Source organism: Phascolarctos cinereus, unplaced genomic scaffold (genome assembly GCF_003287225.1).
Source record: "Phascolarctos cinereus isolate Bilbo 61053 unplaced genomic scaffold, phaCin_HiC Scaffold_5;HRSCAF=322, whole genome shotgun sequence".
NCBI classification, from domain to species: Eukaryota; Metazoa; Chordata; class Mammalia; order Diprotodontia; family Phascolarctidae; genus Phascolarctos; species Phascolarctos cinereus.
The window spans coordinates 186,678,629-186,696,533 of NW_027555958.1; the positions used below are offsets into that span (position 1 = coordinate 186,678,629).

At 34.1% G+C, this 17,905-nt stretch overlaps 1 long non-coding RNA gene across 1 annotated transcript in view; it reads right to left on the reverse strand.

The window, feature by feature from the left end:
- Positions 1-1,116, reverse strand: part of LOC110196601 (uncharacterized) — an 84,582-nt gene extending 83,466 nt beyond the window's left edge. The window contains exon 1 of the long non-coding RNA XR_002321264.2: positions 1,006-1,116. This is a non-coding gene — a long non-coding RNA (uncharacterized LOC110196601). The remainder of the gene's footprint in view (positions 1-1,005) is intronic.
- Positions 1,117-17,905: the final 16,789 nt, after the last annotated feature.

Genomic DNA, 17,905 nt, shown 5'->3' on the forward strand with positions numbered 1-17,905 from the left:
GTTTCCTATAAGTTATAATAAACACTGAATTGGTATTTAATGTTATTCATTGGTAATATTTTAATTTCTGAGGAAGTGCTATGATTGAGTTCTACACATTCCATTTATAATAAAATGGAATCTCTACTAATATTGAAGTGAATTAAAAATTGAATTAAAAAAGTAGAGGAAAATCTAATATTAAAATTAATATAAAATATTTTAGGAATTAAGAAAAATTCTCAATATGGCTAAAGAACAGTACAACTTCAACAGTAAACATTTCATTCCAGTAATGTATTTTTACATTAAAACATGTCAGATTTAATTTGCTTTTCAATATACAAAGTAAAGGAAAAGGAATATACTCTTTTTATGTTATCTACTTCATGATATGGCATAAAAAATGTGAACAGAGGCATTAAGTAAATACTCTAACAACTGAAAGTGATACAGAAAGGAATATTATTTTTTCTCATGTAACAGGACACACATTTTGAGTGACTATTTTAAAATATGTCTTTACATAAGCCTTTCAACCATTCTGCTGCAGCTGCCAGTACCATAAAGTAATTTAGTTGCACAAATGACTTTAAAAGACTGACTTTTTGACAAAGTAATTTATTACAAGTTGGAGTCTAAAAACATTTAAGACTAACTTCAAAATGAACCATTTCATAGTCAGCTTTGGTTTCATTAGGGGAAAACATCAGATTCAAACTAAGAAGATTTTGCAAAACTCTGCATACAGCTTATTCAAATACAATTTTAAATACACCAGAACATACTATATTGAACTGGTTTCAAACTTTCTTCTCATAGGATTTTTTAGCTTTTATTTTTACCCAAAGCCCTTTTCCAGAAGATGTAATTACACCATTAACTACAAGGCAGTGAACATGGATTTGAATGAAGTACTTACTTTTGTATGTTGTGATAACTAGTTTTTTTTTTCTCCCTAAGACACAGGAAAATCTATGAAATATTAGAATTTATGCAAAAAGAGAGAGAGAGAAGTTACTATACCTGAACTGTAGAACTGATCTCTGATGCAAAGCCTCCTGTCAAGGGAGCCTCATGACTGATCATGAGTCGCCCAGTTTTGGCCACTGACTGAAAAAGAGAGACAAAAAACTCAGTTTTTAAGAGTTGGTATTTTTTCCAACTTAATGATGTTACAGATTTACAAGTGGTTTGAGTTCAGTTACATGCATAACTCAAGAATGGAATCTAAAAATACATTGAATTGCCTTTCTTATGATGGCAGTCTATTCTGACACTATCAAAAGTAAAACAACACTTTTTAAAATGATATTATATATTAACAAACGGAGAGAAAACATAATTCTCTAGCTCCACTGTTAACCTAACTTTTTTGTGATAGATAACAAATCATTTTCAGCTGAGGCTGTTGCAGTTAAACATTTTCCTATATCTCTACGCCAATTTTCCTCTTTCTGTAGCAGTAGTAGGGAGAAAGAAACTGCTATATTTTGTTCATTTCAATGTATATATTTAAATATTCAAATTTTAAGAAAAAACAACCTAGGTAGTTGAGAAGGAAAGTACCAAAATAGTATAGAAAAGCTATGGGGAAAACAGGATAGAAAGAAAGGGCTTAAACTTGGAATACTGAAAATGATAGAAAATATGAAGACATTACAGATAATGTTGATAGATTTCTAAGTTTTTTCAGCACCTGTATGATAAATACAGTGAATCAGAACATCACCATTTAATTTTAATGTAAAAAATCGCATCTGATACAATCACTGCAAATGGGTGATACAGTAGTTCAAAAAGATATATAACATACACTATAAACAAGATGGTATGAAAAAAGTTTAACTGTGACATTAATGGCAGAATTTGAGTTATGTTATAAGGTTAAAAAAAGATAAATGAGTGATTGTTCAACTATCTACTAATTTTATCTTTCTTACATTTTATATTAAATTGTTATGCCTATGAAACATGAATATTCAAATCAAAATATATTTATGCTGTTTCTTCTCTAAAGACTACACAGGATGGATTTTAAGATATGAATTGTTTATAGCCAAGAGAAGATCAGAAAAAGGGTCAATGACTTTGCTAAAAATTCTAAATGGTTCACCTGTTCTAGTTATGTTACAAATAAGATTTAAAATAGTTTATCCTCTCAGTTACAAATATGTGACAAACTAAAAACACTGTGAACTGAATTTAAAAATAAAAGCTCTAACTCCAGTATATTCCTATTTGTTTTTTTTAATTTAAATGATGTCAATTATATCATGAGCAAACTATAAATACAAAATAAAACTTACTAATTAATAAAAGTATTTTATAACTCTAAAAATGTATGTTTAAAAGAAAAAAATCTTGAAAATAATCTGACCTTAAGAAGGTCACTTTAAAAAAAAAAGAGGGCTGGTATTAATACTATGAATCAAAGTTCCTAACTAAAGCTTTTCCAGGCTTGACCTGTTCAGAAAGTCTACAACCAAGTGAGTCATCTTGTCTTCAGTTTCACATAAAAGGAATTTTGAGACTTTTAACAAAAGCAGCTCAGTTATCTTAAAGTGCCATTAATGGTAAACATACGAACAGTGATTGCTATGGTAACCGAAGCTAAAATCATTCAAGGCTTAACTAAGTAAAACAGTCAGCATTTTCAATTATGTTTGGAAACAAATATGCAGATTATGGAGATTACATGATTCCCTGTGCCTAGCACTAGTTAAACACACCACAGATATCTGTTGATTCACATGAACTGATATATTCTCCAGTTGCCTCTAGGGAATCTTCCATGGAGAGTCATTTTCAATAATAACAGGAGGTCCCAATTGCATGAATGGTACTGATGCACTACATGGCTATTGGAAAAGATCACAAACAGATGGGAAAAGACAAAACTTTTATAGGAGCAATTAAAAATATTGGGAAATTAATTCTCTGATTGTAGTTTTACTGGCTTAGAGGAATCATGAACCAAAAAAAAAAAGCATCACAGCACTGTTCCTTATATGCCCCTATGTATTCCTTTATCTCCCAATATCACAGCCGTCTTATGAGTTGAATTTGTCAGTGTGCTTTTTATTCAGCTTCCCCTCTGCCTGCCTAATCAGGGAGTAAATACAATGAAAAAGGTACTGTTAGAATCAGGTAAAAAGATGGCCTAATATTTCCATTTTTTTTTTCAGTTTATAAATATTGACATAATTACAGGTAGAATTCTACAGATATGATTGTAGCTCAGAAGAATTAGGGAATATGAAGAACCAGAATGAGATGCTCTGAGGTTCCCCATTTCTAAGAGCAGTATTGAAAATGCTATTTCAGATGGGGCAATCAATCAGCATTGTGATGTTCAGAAAGGGAGGCAAGTCATTTAATTATATGGAAAGTATCCCTGTTTGTTAACAGTGTTCTGAAAACCTATTTCTTCATACTCGATGCAGAAGACATTGGTCTTCTTAAAGGGATGATATTAAGAAAAATGGTTGTCACCAATAAAAATTCCCAAAGCCAAATCATATTACTCAAAGATTTGAGTACAAAGGTATTTCTGATAGGTTTATTTGTAATTATCACTGGTTCACTGTCCTTTGATTTTCATTCGTCTCTTCACTCCTCAGCATTCTGCTGAGTACCCTCTCTTTTAACATACACTCTCCATTTCTCTGTTCTTTTATAAGTCTACTTAATGTCATATCAAATATTTGGTCAAAAGCACAAGGTGTGAATGTTTGTGTTTGGGGTAGGGGAGAAGACACAATGAGACTTCTCTTCTCCCTTTCCCTTTTCCCTTCCTATCCCTACCTCCCCAAGCACACTTTTGGTTACTTCCTGTAGGATGAAGTGACAGTCCATGTAATTCGCATATGTTCAAATCACACTCTCCATAAACTGATAAACTACTTCAACACTACATTTCTGGTTGCTAGGGTATGGCACTCAAAAGTCCTATCTCTCCATAGGCTTCCTTAACTAAGGAAGTTCCAACCCACACAAAAATACTACTACTACTACTACTATTTATTTGTTTATATAACCATATATAAATACAAAAGCTATAGAGTTCAATGAAAACCAAGGTTATTCTGTTCAACAGAAAGGGAGACAATCAGACAACAAATGAGTAGGTTGTATACTACCTTTCTCATTAAATCAATAGTTATCTTTTGCTTTCAAGAAAACAGTTGAATTACATTAAGCCATCACTGAAAGACTAATTGCTAGAAAATTATTTTAGAGTTAGTCTAAAGTATATATGCTTTGATTTTGTTCATTTAATGAAAAACTACTTTCCATCCTACCTTCCCCCACTCATGTCGTTGAAAAGGCAAAAAAAAAAAAGCAACCCTATAATAAATATGCATAGTCAAGAAAACAAATTCTCACATTGACCATGTGCAAAAAATACTTGTTTCAATTTGTGCTCAGTCAATCACCTCTGTCTTAGGAGGTGAGTAGCATGTTTCATTATGAGTCCTCTGGAATCCAGATTAATCACTGTGCTGATTACACTTCTCAAGGTGTTTGTCTTTTCAATGTTATGGTATAAATTGTTGAGTTCTGTTCCTAAATACATAATTTTTAAAGATAAAATTTTATTACTTTCAAGTGACAGGAAAGGGGTCAATCATTGCAAATGGTCTGTCTGGATAGGGTTTTACTGGTAACAGTCATTTAGCAACAAACAATTCCACAGCAATTTACAAAGCATGGCCAACTTGGTACACTGAAAAGAACAAAGCACTAGGAGTCAGAAGATTTTAGTTCTAATCTGAGATATATTACTTAGTACTGAAATTGATAAAAGGAAATGTATATGCCAAGGTTCAAGCACCTCCTTTTGATCAGGATATTTTGATTATTATGTATATTCCTCAAGATTTTAAAGCAACAAAGTACTAAAGTTTTTTGAAATATTTGGTCCTCTCAGCTATATTAATAATCTCCACCCATTTGTTTATGTGGTAATTATTTCTTAGGAAAAAGTAAGCTTCATATCACCTGATATGATAGAAGTTATAGATTAATAGAATCTAAATTAATGATGTTTTAATGCAGCATTAATAATGAGGATCAATGGTAACAAAATTGCAAAGTTAAGTATAGTTTTGGAAAAAAATAAAAAAAGTTGGCACTACAGCTAGTACAGCTTGGAGCCCAAAAGTTGAACATATGTTTTAGTGAATCTGGTCTGTAAAGATTTTTAACACAATCCGTGCAGGAAAACTGTTAAGCTGTCATTCCAAAAGAAAATGATATAGACAGGATGACTGTTAAGTTTGCACATGTCTGAAAGCACAACATTGACATCAGAAAAGTAAAAACAGATCTTTTTGTCATTAAAACCTTTAGCAAGATATTTTCCACAGTTTCACTGAGAAATAAAACCTTTCCGAGACTTTGTTACAAGCCAATTAGCAAATTATCATTACAAACAGGTGAATATAACAATTTTCTTTCATTATGGCCAATATATCATTTGCATGATGTTGTATAGTTGAAAGCAAAGCTTACGAAAAGCAAATGATTAATCCAAGTCTGCCTCCACCAATACCCCCTTAAAAGTTGCAAATGATGCACAATTTAACCCAGCGGATTTAAATTTAATACTTATGTTTTGTTAATAAGAGTAATCATGAAAAATAACTGCTAACACAAACCATAATCATTAATCAGCTTTAAACTCCCACCCAAATGAATGAGTTCTAATGTTTTTTGAAATATTTTTTCATCTATCTACCCAAATTCTCATACTAATCAGTTAGCCAAAAACATCTCACAAATCATCACAAGCTAACAAATGTTTTGGTATTTGCCTATTAAACATTAGTCATCAGTGTGGCCTTCACACATATGACAGTACAATTGGCCAATATTCCACTGGAGAAAAACCAAAGCTAAAAGAGAATGAACCAGTCATAGGCTTCATGAAAAGTCTAATGTGATAGCAATGGAGTTTCAAGTATTTTGGTATAGTAGGAAAATGGTGTAAACTGAAAAAACTGAGACCTTAGGGTTTTAACACACATGGAAAAATCTAAAAGGGTACAAGCAAAGCCTGAGAGAGAACAGAATAAACTGTAGAATGGAAAGACAAGCAAATGATGGTGATTAATGGAACATTAGAAATTTTCAGAAACATTGCCTGGCTAATCTTTCTCTGAATAATTAAATTTATGTAATCAATGATAAAACATTAAAGAAGCCATTAAAAAAAATTTGAATCAAAATTAAAGATTTCTCTTTTTCTGAATATTTTCAAAATATCTTTGCAATTCTTTGGCCAAGTGTGTTTTATATACATACACATACACATACACACACACACACACTCCTTTCCTCTCTCCTCTCCCCCCTGTCTCCATCTCTCCTCACTAAGTCACATAGCTTGTGTGTTAAGACAGGAGTTGAATGTAGGTCTTCCTGGCTTTCAGCTCAGCATTTTATCATACCATTTTGCCTCTTATAAACTGTAGGGCATTCTATAAATATGAGCTATTATCATGGTCTTCGCTATGACTTCAAGGAAGACACAGTAACACTTCATTCGCATGTTCATAATTGCATATTTATTTTCATCAGCATTGTTAGCCTCTTCATCAGCACAGATCACAACCTCTTTATAACTTAAGTGTTCACTGAGGGTGACTGGGGCCAAAAGATGTATGACACTTTGTCAAGCTGGTGATGACCACAGACCAAATTAGAGCTTGAAGGGACCTTAGATTATCTAGATCAAGAGTTCTTAAACTATGTTAGTGTCATGGATCCTCTTTGACAGCCTGGTGAAGCCAATGGAATTCTTCTTAAAAATATTGTTTTTAAATGCATTAAAAAAACAGTGTTACAAAGAAAATCAATTATATTGAAACATAGTTATCAAAATACTTTTAAAACAAGCGGAAAGACCCCAGATTAAGAACCCCTGATCTAAACAAAATCATCATTTCACAGAAGAGGAAACTGAGTTTCAGACAGGTAAAGCAACTTGGACAAAGTAACACAGTCTGTAATTATCAAAGGTGGGATGAACTCAGGCCCTTTGACTCTAAATCCAGAGCTCTTTACACTGAGCAGGTTGCATTTCTAAATTCAGGTAGACTTGTAGTTGGACAACAGATATCCAGACCTTAGGGGAAGCTATACAGCTTTGTAGAATCAAACATATTCCACTGAAATAGCATCCTACAAGTCAGGATCACCAGCAAATTATAATGAGGTACTACAGTGGATGAACCTTTTAGGGAAGGTGAACTTTCTTATTATACTTTTATTAAAATTATTTGTCCACATTTCTTACCCTTTAGCCTCATGAAGGAAGGGGCTGTGTCTTATCAAGACTTAAAACTATTAACAACTATGAGAAACAGGGCTCCAAATTATTAATAATAAGAAAAAAGAAGTCAAGCAACTCTGGGATTTTACTTTACACCCAGAAAACTGGCAAAAACAAGAAGTGGAGAGTCATTGTTGGAGGGGTTGTAGAATGACAGATACACTCTAAGTAGAGCTATAAATTGATTCAAACATTCAGGAAAGCAATACAGAATTGTGCAAAGAAAATTATGAAAATGTACATAACACTGACTCAGAGCTCCTACTTCAAGGCAAGGAGGTCAACAATAAAAAGAAAGGTACTATAGACACCCAAATATTTATAGCAGCATTATTCCTAGTAGCAAAGAACTAGATGCTCATTACCTGGGATCAACAACCTATAGAGTATGACTATTACTTTGGATGAAATATTACTTTGCTATAAGAAATAATGAGCATAGAGAAGCACTGGAAAACTTATATGAAGTAATGTAAAATGCAGTAAGTTGAGCCAGGAAAAAATTCAAAGTATAAGTACGAAAAACAAGAACAAAAAAGTCAAAATTGAATGCTGTTTTATTATAATGACCAAACTCTGCACCAAAGAAGAGATAAAGTTGTCTACTCAGCTTCTTCAAATAGGTGGGGGATTATAAACTTGCAATACTGCATATGTCAGACTGTTTCGATGTGTTTGATGAATTATGATAAATTTATTCCTTTATTCTTTTATTATGAGGGATGGATCTCTGGAAGAAGGAGGGAGAAGGATATACTGGGAAATGATGGTAAAAACAACAAAAAAATAAGATTTGTTTTTTAAAAGTGCATTTTGGGGGATTAGCTAAATAAAGAATACAGAATAAGTATGTTTTTTTTTTCTCTGCCATGACTGAAAAGTTGGTAATGATACTGAAATGGCCTGAAGAATGGAGAGGAGGAAACTTATTAAGGAAGGTTTCAACCTTTTCAGTGGAAGAGCAGTTTCCTAACTCACTGAGAAGTACAGAGATTGGGAATATGGTAGGGCTGTGAGGAAAGACAAAAAGGTACGGTCACTGTAGGGAAGAAGATAGGTAATCAACAAGGACATGGGAAAAGTATTGATGATGACTGAGGTTACATGCCAATTTCTGTTAAGTGAATTTTTTTTATACTTTTTCAGTTTTTTCATACTTTTACCAGGGATAGTAAGTTACTAGGAGGGCAGCTAGGTGTCGCAGTGGATGGAGCACCAGCCCTGAAGTCAGGAGGACCTGAGTTCAAATCCAACCTCAGACTAAACACTTGACACTAGCTGTGTGACCCTGGGCAAGTCACTTAACTCCAATTGCCTAAAAAAAAAAAAATTACTAGGACACACACTGAAACTCACCTTCCTGAATAAATCCTTTACATTGGCTTATTTTTTATTTGTTTGTTAGTTTGCAGTCAAGTAAAATACAGAACACATAGCTGAATGGGCTCTGGGCCAAATTAACATTTTACATTTCTGAAAAAATATAATTTGTAATAAAAACTAAAGCAGTTTCTAATATCAATCATGTTTATTTATACAATACTTTAAAGAGAAGTTAAGTGACTTGCTCATAGTAGCACAATTAGTAAGTATCAAAGATAGAAAAAACCTCAAACCTTGCTATTTAAATTCAGTACTCTTTCCATTACACTACAAAATTCAGCTTCCAATAAACTGCTTTCCCACCTTTGTTTCAGAAGTTGTTGTTGTTTTTTTTTTTATCTCTCTACAAGTGGTTTTCTCTACTAGAAGTTAATAGGAAGGAAGCTGGGGGAAATGAATGTTTCATTTTTGTCTCTGTATTCGCATCACCTAGCACAATGCAGGGGACATAGCAGATGCTTAATAAATGACTGATGACTGATTGAATGATGGTAATAACTGAGAAGTAGGGTGCTAATAACTGTAAATGTGTGAAGCCACCAGCACAATCTATAGACTAAAATAAATCAAGCAATTTTCAAAATAACTTTTAATGCTGGTTACAAAATCGGAAAGGTCTCTATAACTTTCCAAGTGGATCTAATATGAGACGTTCCAAAGTTCTAATGCATAGCACAATACAAAAACAAAAGGAAAACTATGGTAAAGGTTGTTTCTTTTTATCATAAAAAAATCATCAAAATACATGAAAAGAGCATTTCAAGATCCTATAATGTACACAAAGTATGAAAATCAATGTATCCCATTAAGTTTGTAAAGGACCAAGTTTTATGAATGTAAGTTCTATATTCTTCTGGTGAAAATTAATTTATCATTCCCTTTTACAAGCAAAAAAATTTAATGATTAGTCCCCGTTCAAGTCCTAATGCTCTGTTTGGCAGATTTTGTCCCTTCTCTCAGCATTGACAACATAGGGAAATAATGAGTCTGGAGGTTATAAGAATACTGAAATTTAAGAACTGACATCGCCTGTCGTACACATAACATACCCTCAATAATAAAAAAGTGATCCTAACCAAAACCAAGTTTGTCAGCCAGTTACATTTTACTCTGTTACTTCAAACACTAATCAAGGGTAAAAGTTCTTGGACAGCTAGTTGGGTCTCTCACTAAAGAAAATTTACCTCTAGGGAAGGCTCAAAAGTTTAAAGTATAAACAGTGTTGTACTCCTGTGTCACTATGGATGGATGAACCATGTACATTTTGTAAAAACTGCTTCAATCAGTCCCTTGCAGAATGAATCATTACCAAAATGCATGTCTTTTCCCAGGAAAAACATTTAATCTCTTAGTCTTTTCCCCTATTTTTAAGGGCAGTGGGGAGATCTAAATCAAAAGAAGTAAAACACTAAGAAGAATGCTAAGCTGTTTTTTCAAGTTTTTCATGGCTTTTTAGAAAAAATTTATATGATATGATTCTAATGGTGAATGAAAAAGTAAAGCGTACACTTTCTACATAAAAGCACAAACTTACAATATATAAATTAGGAGATTCTTTTCACAACAAAAAGATACCATGAAAAGATCTTTTAAATAGCACTAAAGTACTTTTATAAATTATTAACTAGCTGACAGAGAGTCTGAGGATCACAGAAATTAAAAGTTAAAAACTTGGGAACCATGATCAATTGAGTATCAGTGATAAATGAAGATAATACATCTCTGGAACAACAATATGTCAACATGAGTATATAAGTCAACTAACAAAAAAGATCACATGCAACTTTTCATGGACATATGTAACATATAAAGATGAATTGATTCTGTGAAGAGTTAGTTACTAAAGAGTCTTAAGTGTTTTCCTCATAAGTCTGTACAGAAAGTAGTGCAAGTATTTTTTTTTTTGCCTAGGCAATGGAGTTAAGTGACTTGTCCAGAGTCACACAGCCAGTAAGTGTTATGTGTCTGAGGCCAGATTTGAATTCAGGTCCTCCTGACTATAGGGCTGGTGCTCTATCCACTGTGCCACCTAGTTGCCCCAAGTATTTTTTTTTACAGATGAGAAAATTATAGCTCAGAAAGGTAAAAAAAAAATTTGAACATGGTCAAATGGGCAGCAAGTAGTAGAGCTAGGTTTCAAATCTGCATTCTCAGATAGTACATTCAATGCTCTTTCCATCACATCATGGGGTCATCCTGAAAAAGATTAGCACTTCTCTAAGCCTACAAGTGGTAGACAAAGGGCTGACCTGATTTGGTAGAAGAAGGTCTGGTTTTTGTTTTGATTTTTGTTTTTTGTTTTTAAAGAAGAGCATGTTAAAACTATGTTTTAAAAAAGAGTATGTTAAAAAGTATGTCATCACAATGATGCTTGCATTGCTTGTATTCTGTGTTTGTGCACTGAAATTCTAGACAGACACAAACACATATTTAATTCCCTGACCAAAAGGAAAGACTATATTCTAGCTTATGTCTGTCTCTATAGGTTAATAAGAGCCCCAAGCTATAGTAGAGTGATTTCAAGAAACATAATTACTAGCTTATGAACTGGTAATAATTGTGGAAATTTCCATAGAAATACAGCATGTATAAACTAATTTCCCTATCATTGATATTTTTTAATTTTGCTTAACATTTTTTCTTGTTGAAATTTTTCTAGTAAAGACTATACATAAACCAAATCCTAGTTTTTAAAATTAAACTACTTCTTATTTGTGTGTAGAACAAGTAAGTTTATATGAAATATATTTTATATCATTGTCCATCTCAAAATGTGATATATACTTTTTTGGGAATTTCAGCTGTCTATATTAAAGTGAAAAGAGAAATTTCATCTCTGTAGATTTAGTAGGGTTTATTACATACCAAACATACTTTAATTTTTTTAAGAACTGCTTCTCTTTAAAAATTATCTTAGCACCTTTTTTTTCTTTCTGATAAAAGTTAAAGATTTCAAAACACAAATATTTTGGTGACAAGTTCAAAGTTACATAGTCATTTCAAACTGTGAGTAAAGAATTTATTACCTGGTGGCCAATCTGCTAGTGATATGTTTCATCATACTCACCAAGGTAGATTCTTAGACAATAGGAATATACTCAAAGCTTTACCAATCTGGTAGAACATGTTCCAAACCTTTTTCTTATTTTGTAGCCTGTAACTTTGTTGAAACTATTAATAGTCTCAATTTGTATCTTTACTGATTCTCCAGGAGTTCTATCATATCAGCAAATAAGGATAATTTTATCCCTTTCCTCTAAGTCTTTAATTTCTCTTGCTTTACTGCTATTTCTAGCATATGTAGAACTATATCAAATCACAGGGAAAAGGAGCATCTTTACTTCATTCCTGTATTTATTAGAAAGAGTTCTAGTCTATCTCCTTTTCATATCCTTTTGGTTTTAAGTTTTAAAAAAGATCGCTTTAAGCTTATAGTCTATACCATTTTCATCATAAAAGAGTGCTCCACTTTGTCAAAGGTTTTTTTTTATTTCTGTAACTATTCAGATTATTATGTGGTTATGGATAATTTGGTTTTTAATATGATTATGTTGATAACTTTCTTAATGCTTAACCATCCTGGCATGCCTTGTATAAATCTAAATCCCACTTTGTCATAATAAATGATTTCTTCAACAAATCACTGTTTTTTTGACAGGATTTTACTTAAAATTATTAAGTCAATATTCATTAAAGATTTGATGGCACTCTGATGGCAGAAAATGAAGAAGAATTAAGAAGACTCTTGAGGGTGAAAGAGGAAAGCATAAAAGCTGGCTTGAAGCATAATATAAAAAAAAGATCTTGGCAACTGGTCCCATCACTTCCTGGCAAGAAGTGGACACAGTGTCAGATGTTATATTCTTGGCTCAAAGATCACTGCAGATAGTGACTGCAGCCATGAAATCAAAAGATGCTTGCTCCTTGGAAGGAAAAACTATGGCAAACCTCTAGATAGCATTCTAAAAAGCAAAGACATCACCTTACTGACAAAGGTCCATATAGTCAAAGCTATGGTTTTTCCAATAGCAATGTATGGCTGTGAGAGTTGGACTAGGAGGAAAGCTGAGTGCCGCAGAATTCATATTTTTGAATTGTGGTGCTAGAGAAGACTTTGGGGAGTTCCTTGGACAGCACGAAGATCAAATCAGTCAAAACATAAAGATATTAATTCAAGCTATTCACTGGAAGGTCAAATATTGAAGCTGAAGCTTAAGTACTTTAGCCATATAATAAATAGACAGAACTCATTGGAAAAGACCCTGATGTTGGGAAAGATTGAAGGCAAAAGGAGGAGGGCAGAAGGTGAAATGGATAGAAAGTGTTATGGAAACAGTGATCGTGAACTTGGACAGACTTGGACAAATACTAGATAGGCTGGCATGCTAAGGTGCATGGAGTCACAAAGAGTCAGACACAATTGAATGGCTGAACAACAACAAATTCATTAATGATATAAGTTTTCTTTCTGTGTTTTATCTTTACCTGGTTTAGGTATTAGGACTATATCACAAAAAAGGATTCATTTAGGGTGCGTTCTTTCTCAATTTTTGAGAATAATTTGTAAAGGATGAGTATTAAAAGTCTGATAGAATATTCTTGTGAATCCATCAGGACAATGTATGTGTGTGTGTGTGTGTATGTGTGTGTGTGTGTGTGTATGTATTTATTTATTTATTGTTTTTATTTTTATTTTTTTTAGTGAGGCGATTAGGGTTAAGTGACTTGCCCAGAGTCACACAATTAGTGAGTGTTATGTGTCTGAGGCAGGATTTGAACTCAGGTCCTCCTGACTCAAGGGCTGGTGCTCTATCCACTGCACCACCCCGCTGTCCCAAGAATATTTTTCTTTGGTAGTTCCTTTACAATTAGATCTGTTTCTTTTTTTTAGATTGGGTTATTTAAGATCCCTATATGGGATTAAATTAATCCTGTTTATTATTGGTGCAGGAGGGGGTGTATTTCTTTTTTTGCACCCTTTTCCAGAGAGGCTTCTTCTTACTCTCTTCATAATCCATCCTCTCTTTCTGTGTACTCTAGACCCGCATTCTCTGGTTCATGACCCCTATAATTATCTAGTCTCTATTCTCTGTATTCTTCAAGGAATCAGTACTTCCAAGGCATCCATTCTGGTCCCTCCCCTCTAGGCAGTTTCTTCCACTGCCTTGTAGAACTTGCCCTGTGCTTCACTCCCAAAACAAAGTCAATTCCTACAGCTGACAGAAAAGAAAATGCTCCTTCACAGGACTCCCTTGACTACATCGCTGATTACGTAGCCCATAACTGATCCATACCTTCTCCCTAATTATGTTCTTTTGCTCATTTGTCTCAAAAATCTTCTCCCTGGGATCATGCCCTCCCATTATCCCAGGTACCAGTTTCCTCTCAAGAGCTCCATTACCTCCTCCCAGTGTTAGACAAGGGGTCTTTTCAAGTAGCAAATCCTCTAGGACACATTCAGTACCAAAGCAATGCCTCCTTATTTTCCTCCCCTTTTCATTATTTTCCCCCTTCTTCTCACTTACTCCCAGGTATGCTCTTCTCTTCCTGAAACCACAGGGATTACTTTCTCTTCATTACTAATCCTGGATTCGACTGGGCATACCAAGCACTCCCCTATCTCCCAACTCCCCCCCCCTTTCATTCACCTTCTCATTTTGTAATGTAGACCCACAAAAACCTTTGATTCACATGAAGGAAGGGTGTTTGCCAGGTTCTATCCATAATGCTCCAGGCCTGCCTCTTCACTGTTACTTCCACCTGACTTCTGCCTTCACCACTGTCTCTTTGTGTTCACTTAGAAAGAAGTATTTTATTAATCTCTCTATTGTCCCTCTGTTGATGCTGCTGCCCTTATCTGCTGCGTTTGTTAATCCATCTTGTATTTCTGTTGTCCTGGGGTGCTGCAGAAACAAATAATCTCTTCAAATTTGGTTTTCTTTTTAACAGCATTTCTTTATTCTTGAATTTCAATCTTTTATCATTTATAGGTAAGCTTAGTTTTGTAAGGTAGGCTATCCTGGGCTTTATCCTGAGCTCCATTGCTCTTTAGAACACATTATTCCATTCCTTCCTACATTTTCTGGTAGCTGAAGGATAGTCTTGTCTTATTCAAATTTCATTTGTATTTGAAGGTCTTTCACCTTCAAGTTTGCAGAACTTGTCGTTAATGGACTGAATTGTTAAAATTGACTTCTGTGAATCTCGAGCCTACAGTCTTAGTTTTTTTTGTTTCTGTTTTTCTGGAGGATATCTATTAATTCTTTTGATTGGTTTTCCATTTTATATGATCAGAGGTTTTAAAAGGCTGTCTTGTATTAATTCCTGTATTATGATGCTAAGATTTTTGTTCTGTCCTGTTCTTCTGGGAAACACATGACTGTTGTATTGTTTCTATGCATTCTTCCTTTGTTTTTCATGCATAGTGAGCATATTTTCTTTTAATGTTATCACTTTTACTTCTAGGTTCTCCTTTTCTTCTATGTATTTGCATTCCCAATCTGTTGTTTTCTCTTATATTTCTTTAGCGAGGTTTGTGGCATTGCAGATTCCAGTTTTTCTATTCTGCTCCTTATTTTTGCTGCATAGGCCATAAATTCTGCTCTCATAATTCTCATTTCTCTTTTAAACCATTTAGGAACACTGTGTTGTGGTTCCATGTTCTCCTCAAATTCCACAGGGTCCTCTGTCTCATCAAGTGTTGTAACATTTTCTTTTGCTTTGATGCATTTATTCATAGATGCCTTAACTCATTTACTAGATCTGGAAACCATAATTCCTTCCTGCTTACCACCTATATTTGGTCTGAGGTTAGTAAGAAATTGAAATGGGAGCTGGAGAGAACAGGCAAAGGGATAAGAAGTAAAGGTAAGAAGGGACTGACATTTTCCTCTTCCCTTTTTTCAGAAGCCTCTCTTGACACTAGAGATTCAGCTAGCAGCAACACTATCAAACCTAATATCACTGCCATCCAACAGTAAAGAAAGCAAACAAGGATAGGGAAGTTCCTATGGCCATCTGGCTTTATGTGAGTTAGTTTTTTGAAAGGTTACATTATCAGCAATGGATTAAAATTTTATGACAATTCATGTGGGCTACTTTTTCACTGGATGAATTTCAATAACTCAGGGGAAAAAAAGCAATGAAGAATTCAGAGTAATATGTAACTTTAGATCTTCAGTAGTTTTCTTAAATATCCCAAATAAAGTGAGTGAACAAATCCAAAACCTAATGAATTTTAATGTGCAAGAAAAAAGAGGTTTATAGCTCTGAAATCCAAGTTGGTTTTATTCCCCAAAATGGACTTGCTAATGTGCCCTATTCTTGAACCACACCATACAACATTTCTACAGTTCCATTCCTCAGCACAATTTCCAATTAATTTCCAGACAGATTGCAAAAAGTGGAAATCAATTTCTATTTTGCCATATGGTAAGTTCCAAAAGACTCAATTATTTTCAGTCTTGGGAAAGAAAAAAATGTTAACAGGAATATTTGGAACAGATGAGAAACAACTAAATTTGCATTGGTTAAAGGAGGTAAAGTAAAAGATGAAATTTTCACTTCATCCTTTTATAGAATGCTCCCAACAAAAATATCGATCCAGACTCATATAAAATCAAAGTGGAACAGAGATTTGAGCAACCATCTAATGAATCTAAGTAATGCAGAGAGCCAAACTAATCACACAACTTCCAAAACAATAAACCTACCTTTCTTCTGGAAACTTGTTTTATAATCATTCAGTAAATGTTTATTAAAGCACTTGGTTTCTGGAAAGGGCACTATCACATTTCCAGTTACCCAGATTTGCAACTCAAGATATCCTCATCTTTTTACTCTCCCTCATGCCACATACCCAATGTCGTAGAGTTGTATAGTCTTGACAATTCTTCCTCTTTCTTTGTATTTCCTTACTCCTTTTGACCTTTCTATGCCAATACCCAATCTGTTGCCAAGTTCTTTCAATTTTACCTCATTAACATCTCTTGTACATGTCCCTTTTTCTCCTCTGACACTATCACCACCACGGTACAGGCCCTAGACTACTGCAATAGCTTACCTTCCACAAGCCCTACTTCAGTCAATCCTACCACCACAGCTGTTAAATTGATCTTCTTGCATCACAGGTCTGACCATGTCACCCCTTTTTCAATAAAATCCAGTGGTTCCCTATCATCTCAGGACTAAATACAAAATCCTCTGTTTCTCATGTAAAGCCTAATATAACCTGGCCCCTTTCTACTTTTCAAATCTTCTTATGCCCTATTCCCCGTCTTGCAAGATAGTCTATCGCCTAACTCCAGGCACTCTCACTAGCTGTCCCTCAGGCCTAGTATGTTCTCCCTCTTCATCTCTCTTCCTGAATTCCTCAGGTTCCTTCAAGACCCAGCTAAAATCTGACTCTCTACAGAAAATCCTTCCAAGGCCCCTTAATGCTAGTGCTTTCCCTTTGTTGAATATCTCCAATTTATCATACGATAGATAGATAGATATAGATAGATAGATAGATAGATAGATAGATAGATAGATAGATAGATAGATATAGATAGATATGTCCATATGTGGGTATGTGTTGTTTGTACCTAGTTGTTTTCATGTTGTTTCTGCCATTAGAATGTGAGCTCCTTGACAGCAGACTGTCCTTTGCCTCTCTGAATCTCCAGTGCTTAGCACAGTCTGCTAGTACTTAGCAGACAATTAATAAACAATTACTGACTTGGGGCATTTCAAGAGACTATCTGGTCTTTAAGGTCCCTTCCAACTCAGAATCTCTGAAATTACAATCTAATAGAGAAAAAAGAAATACGTAATTAATACATAACTAAGCCCTAGCATGAGTTAAGGACAAAGGAGAGATGCTATGAGAAATGTAAGGTGATACTACTCTTAGCTGGTGGCAGCAGGGATAGAGAGGTTAAAAAAAAGGAAAACTTCACAGATGAAGTACAGCAGAATTGGGCCTTGAAGGAAGACAAGGACATCAACAAAGTAGAAAGGGAAAGAGGCACAGCACATATGGGATCAACCAGAAGAAGGAGAAGAGGATAAGAATGGGATTATAGGCAATTCAGCTTGGCTGAAACATAAAGATATTGTATCAGAAAAGTATAAGAAGGCCAGACAGACAGGTTAGAGTTAAATTGTTATTGTTCAGTCATTTCAGTGACATCTAACTCTTTGTGACCCCATTTGGAGTTTTGG